The 6,000-nt window shown below is 42.3% G+C and overlaps 1 protein-coding gene across 2 annotated transcripts in view; it reads right to left on the minus strand.

Annotated features, from left to right (window-relative positions):
• LOC121548850 (inverted formin-2-like) overlaps positions 1–5,572 on the minus strand; it is a 36,582-nt gene extending 31,010 nt beyond the window's left edge. For both annotated transcript variants that reach the window (XM_045210232.1, XM_045210231.1), the window contains exon 1: positions 5,412–5,572. The gene's annotated coding sequence lies outside the window, so the exon portion shown is untranslated. The remainder of the gene's footprint in view (positions 1–5,411) is intronic.
• Between the last annotated feature and the right edge of the window lie 428 nt (positions 5,573–6,000).

Genomic DNA, 6,000 nt, shown 5'->3' on the forward strand with positions numbered 1-6,000 from the left:
AAAGTAAAACACTGTTTACAAAGATTTTGCAGTGAAAAAGGCTGTTAATAGTAATTTAAAACAATTGTTTACTTTTACACTTAACAACCAGGACAGGACGAGAGGAGGGTAGATAAAAGAGCAACAGACAACACTGAGAAAGTGATGAGAACGGCAAAGGGGTGAGTACACAGTAGATTGTATCACTTAAAGCTGCTCTATGGATTCTAATCACACACAGAGACAGAGACGTGTTTGGGTAGTGTTGGATTCTTTAATCAGTTTGGCTTATTGGACAGGTCAGAGTCTGTTGAGTGGTATGGAGGTTTTTCGCAATACACTGTAGATGTAGCCTGTATTCCAGAATAGAGAGTGTTCCAAGGTAGAGAGACCCACAGTAGCTACTGTAATGGACTACTGGCAGTGTCTGCTGTGGCAGGTGGGAAGGTGCAAATTACCTGAACAAAATCTAATCTCTCAAAGTTAATCTCAAAGTGCACAAAATTCATGCATTTAAACTGTTGAAATTCTTTGACGGGGAGAACGCCCCTGGACCCCGCTACTGGCTTTGGGCTAAGCCCCCAATGTCTTCAAACCCTAGAAACGCCCCTGTTCATTGGGACAGACAGAGATAGAGACTAACATTCTTTAGGAAATTATTAACTTTTGTTGTGTTATTCTCTCCGTCACATTACTCCCAAAGCTGACCTGAGATAATCTATGAGGAGTTGCCTGACTATAGGGATGGAGATTTCTGAAATAACCCTGCCATCATTATTGGTTTATAGAGGCCTCAATGGCAATACCACGCAGTTATCAACAGGGTTGTGGACAACTGAATCCAATCAATTCAGTCAATTGCAGCACGGAAGTGTTTGTAGTCTAAGACATACAGTACTGAATGGCATGTGATATAAGCCTACATGCAAAGTATCCAGAAACTCTGGTTCTTCATTCACACATCACCATCATAGAGGAGGCAAATTATGTCCCTTAGAATGTGTAGCATGACATTCCTGGAGATGCAAATGTTGCGCAGATGGTAATGTGCTGCATATTTGCTTTTACACTGCTGCTACTCGCGGTTTATTATTTATGCAGTCACTAACTCTACCTACACGTACAAATTACCTCGACAAACCTGCACATTGACTTAGTACCGGTACCCCCTGTATATAGCCTCATTATTGTGTTATTATTTTTCTTTCTTGAACTGCATTGTTGGTTAAGGGCTTGTAAGTAAGCATTTCACGGTAAGGTCTACAACGGTTGTATTCGGCACTTGACAAATAAAATTTGATTTGATACAGTACAATGAGAATTCTTGTCAAGATTATTATTAGCCAGCACTTTTGAGAAATGACAGACCAGCATGACCCTGGCAGAGAGAATCTTCCTTGGGTCATGTGAAATAAGGAACCAGGCTCTGGGCTATGTGATATGACCTCTTACAGGGCCGTTTACACCAAGGACAGTAACTATAAAAAGTTGTTCTAATTCAAGTGAACAGCAGGATCCACACTACAACGATAACTACAAGAACAGTGGAGAACGATAGCGATTGCCATCGTTGGAATCACTTTCAGAGCAAATTCTTCCCTTCCCCCCCAAAAAAAAATAATCTAAAATGCGTTCTACTGAAGAATTCTAGGTACGCAAGGAATAGCCACTAGGAGGGGAGAGGACGCAGAGGGCACAGTGAGCTTTCCTGAATAACTAGGCATGTGAGCATGTTGCTGGCCACATTAATTATCGTTTAACTTGGGAGACTGATGATCCACAACAGCGTCAGAAGAAGCTCCTACTTTCCTATGGTAGGCTATCTGTTAACGCCAACACATCCTGACAAAATACACCCTACGAGTGGCCTGCTAAAGTACCTTGTGAAAGCTTACAGAGCAATCTATGCTGTTTACAATAATGATTTTCAGTAGCCATGGAAGTTTGAACCATAATAAACCTTGCCTTCTCATGCAAAGGAATGATTATATTTTAACATACGTAAACAGTTGTTGACCTCCCTAGCTAGCTGCATTCACCTTAGTCAGCAGAGAATCTCCACTAGCAGTTCCTCTTCCCTTTAAATCCAGGCCATCACACTCTGGGACCCAGTCAGCAGTTAGTCAGATCAATTGCCTACACATTATAGATTTTTTCAATCAAATGCGGACATCTAAATTGTCTGCATTTGTGTGGCAGAAGAAATGCAAAACAGAAGGCCAACAGTGTTTTATTTTTGTTCACAGAATGCATACAGTACAGTGTAAACACACGAGCACACACACACCTCTTCTCGTCTAATGTGTAATGTAATATGCTCCCGTGTGATGTAGAAACACCAGCCTGTCATGATCAGCTGTGTCTGAGATAGGTAATGCCATGGTGGCACTGACCACCCCCTTGCGTCACCAACACATGGCCAAGGGCACAAATTAGTCCTCCTAGAGCAGGGTTGGGCAACTGGCGGCCCGCCTTAGAAACTCAGTCGAGGGCTCAACTTACTGTTGAGAGCTACAATAGTAGAATACACAAGGTGCAGTTTCTCTTATGTCAGTCACTCAATTAGCCATGTCAGCTAACTATTTTTTGATTGGTAAGTCTAGCCAGCCATCTAAACACGTGCCCAGGGGCCGTGACCTCCAGGGGGCCCCCATTGATTTTGTTAGTCACCCTCATAGTAACATGGCAAAATGTGTAGAATTGTAGGAAATGTGTTATACAAATTGCTACATTTTCTCTACGCCCCATGGCAAAATGTGTACACTTGCAGGAAATGTACTTTAAACATTTTTTTAATCTGCCGTCAAGATGGGGGCCAGGAAAATCTCGCTTGGGGCACCCAAAAGGCTAGGGGCGGCCCTGGCTACTGGTATTATGCGTTTAGTTAAGAGTTAAGCATTTCACACACACACACATAAATAAATACATATCCTTTAAAATATATTTCCCTTTATTACTTTCCAACCTCACCACCCCTTCCCTAATTGGAGTAAACAACTATGCTTAGGCCTCTACTTCCAGCTTATACATACTTTATACATTTTATGCACACAGTCAATTTTACAATAATTATATTTTGTTTGTTAAGCAGTTTAACTGCACAAATGGATTGATTTCACAAATCAGTTGACTGCATTTGTGGGTATGGATATGGGTACGCAGACCTGCGAGCCACTGCGGCCCCTAATGATGAATTCAGAATTTGTGGCACCACCCCCATCAAAGTTGCCCATCCCTGCCCTAGAGTTCAGACGACATAAACCACTTATTTTTCCAATGCATATTTTGAATTGCGGATATGCGCCATATACTGACAAATTCTGAATGCGGATGTGTCTTTTAGACACACGTTCAAAAGTTTGGGGTAACTTAGAAATGTCCTTGTTTTCGAAAGAAAAGCAATTTTTTTGTCCATTAAAATAACATCAAATTGATCAGAAATACAGTGTAGACATTGTTAATGTTGTAAATGGCTATTGTAGCTGGAAACAGCTGATTTTTAAATGGAATATCTACATAGGCGTACAGAGGCCCATTATCAGCAACCATCAGTCCTTTGTTCCAATGGCACGTTGTGCTTGCTAATCCAAGTTTATCATTTTAAAAGGCTAATTGATCATTAGAAAACCCTTTTGCAATTATGTTAGCACAGCTGAAAACAGTTGTGCTGATTAAAGAAGCAATACAACTGGCCTTCTTGAGACTAGTTGAGTATCTGGAGCATCAGCAACTGTGGGTTCGATTAGGCTCAAAATGGCTAGAAACAAATAACTTTCTTCTGAAACTCGTCAGTCTATTCTTGTTCTGAGAAATGAAGACTATTCCATGCGAGAAATTGCCAAGAAACTGAAGATCTCGTACAACGCTTTGTACTACTCCCTTCACAGAACAGCTCAAACTGGCTCTAACCAGAATAGAAAGAGGAGTGGGAGGCCCCGGTGCACAACTCAGCAAGAGGACAAATACATTAGTATGTCTAGTTTGAGAAACAGGAACCTCACAGGACCTCAACTGGCAGCTTCATTAAATAGTACCCGCAAAACACCAGTCTCAACATCAACAATTAAGAGGCGACTCCGGGATGCTGACCTTCTATGCAGAGTTGCAAAGACAAAGCCATATCTCAGACTGGCCAATAAAAAGAAAAGATTAAGATGGGCAGTCTGAGATATGGCTTTTTCTTTGCAACTCTGTCGGATGCCAGGAGAACACTGCATTCGGGCAGGTATAGTGCCAACTGTAAAGTTTGATGGAGGAGGAATAATGGTCTGGGGCTGTTTTTCATGGTTCGGGCTAGGCCCCTTAGTTCCAGTAAAGGGAAATCTTAAAGATACAGCATACAATGACATTCTAGACTATTCAGTGCTTCCAACTTTGTGGCAACAGTTTGGGGAAGGCCCTTTCCTGTTTCACCATGATAATGCCCCGAGCACAAAGCAAGGTCCATGCAGAAACGGTTTGTCTAGATCAGTGTGGAAGAACTTGACTGGCCTGCACAGAGCCCTGACCTCAACCCCATCGAAAACCTTTGGAATGAATTGGAACGCTGACTGCGAGTCAGGACTAGTCGCCCCACATCAGTGCCCGACCTCACTAATGCTTGTGGCTGAATGGAAGCAAGTCCCCACAGCAATTTTCAAACATCTAGAGGAATCTTCCCAGAAGAGTGGAGGCTGTTGTAGCAGCAAAGGGGGGGACCAACTCCATATTAATGCCCATGATTTTGGAATGAGATGTAGTCATGTAGTGTAGTAGCTAGTAACTAACCAGCTTCAGCTTTTTCCAGTGTTGTGTGGTGGAAAACTGAGCATGTCGAGCATAACGCCAACCCGTTACCCATAGATAGGCTAGACATGTTTAACAATGTAAGTTTTTTTGTGTAGTTTGCATTATATTGCCCTTCCCTGTTGCACACAACACACTTCCATTCCCGTGTCACAAGAGGATTTGTCTGATTTAAGATGAAAACCTCAACCCTGTTACTTGGCACTTAGTCATGTTTTTTTATTTAACCCTTTGAGATGTGAAAACATGTTTATGAAGTTGGACATGTGCTCTTTAAAAATGAGGTGAAATGAAGTTGTTTTTTTAACAAGTTACACTACCCAAAATGTACGCCATTGGTGGATTGACACATCTTTATTACTAATTGCAAACACATTGTGCCCATTGTCATGACATCTCCACAAGCTTGGCACAACAGCGGCAGAACGTTGCGCATTGTATTACTAAAATGTTGGCTGTGGCACTTCACTTTGCCAAGACAATTTAATGTGTATCATGATACAATGTTACTATATGTTTGACAAAAAGTTGTTATCGAGTGAAGTAGGCCTTTTCTCCGTCCAAGTGCTTGAGTTTAACAAATTACAGACGTTACCAATTTTGCCCAGTTTACAAAACGTCCAAATTAAGAAATGTGTTACTCTTACCGTACTTAGTCCAGTCAACTGCACGAATTCCACAGCGAATCAAAGGCAACACTTTGTAGTAGCCACTTTCCTACAATTCCTGTGCGTGCGCGTTTCGATAGAAACAACGGAATACACTGCCCAAACCCTGCATGCTCTTCTCCAAATAGCCTATGGTTGCGTTCCCGTGCTCAGACGTTGCACGCATCAACCAGGCCAGCTTTGAGTGGTTCTTCTTCTTCTTTGGTATCATGGCGCTCGCACATTTTATTTGTGCATGCCGCCACCTACTGTGCGGGAGTGTGTGGTCGATCACGTCACATTTTGTGATACAAAAACCGTACACCACAGGGGGTTGGTGGCGCCTTAATTGTTGAGGACGGGCACTTGGTAATGGTTGGAACTGAATAAGTGGAAAGGTATCAACAACATCAAACACATGGCTCCGTTCCAGACATTATTATGAGCCGTCCTCCCTTCAGCAGCCTCCACTGCCCTACACCCATATACTACTATTTCATAAAAAATTAACACTTTGACCCTAACTTATCCTACATCAGGCCGACAGCCTGGGAGGACGGGTCTCTTTCGTTCAACACACCTTGTAACT

This window comes from Coregonus clupeaformis, chromosome 33 (assembly GCF_020615455.1).
Source record: "Coregonus clupeaformis isolate EN_2021a chromosome 33, ASM2061545v1, whole genome shotgun sequence".
NCBI lineage: Eukaryota > Metazoa > Chordata > Actinopteri > Salmoniformes > Salmonidae > Coregonus > Coregonus clupeaformis.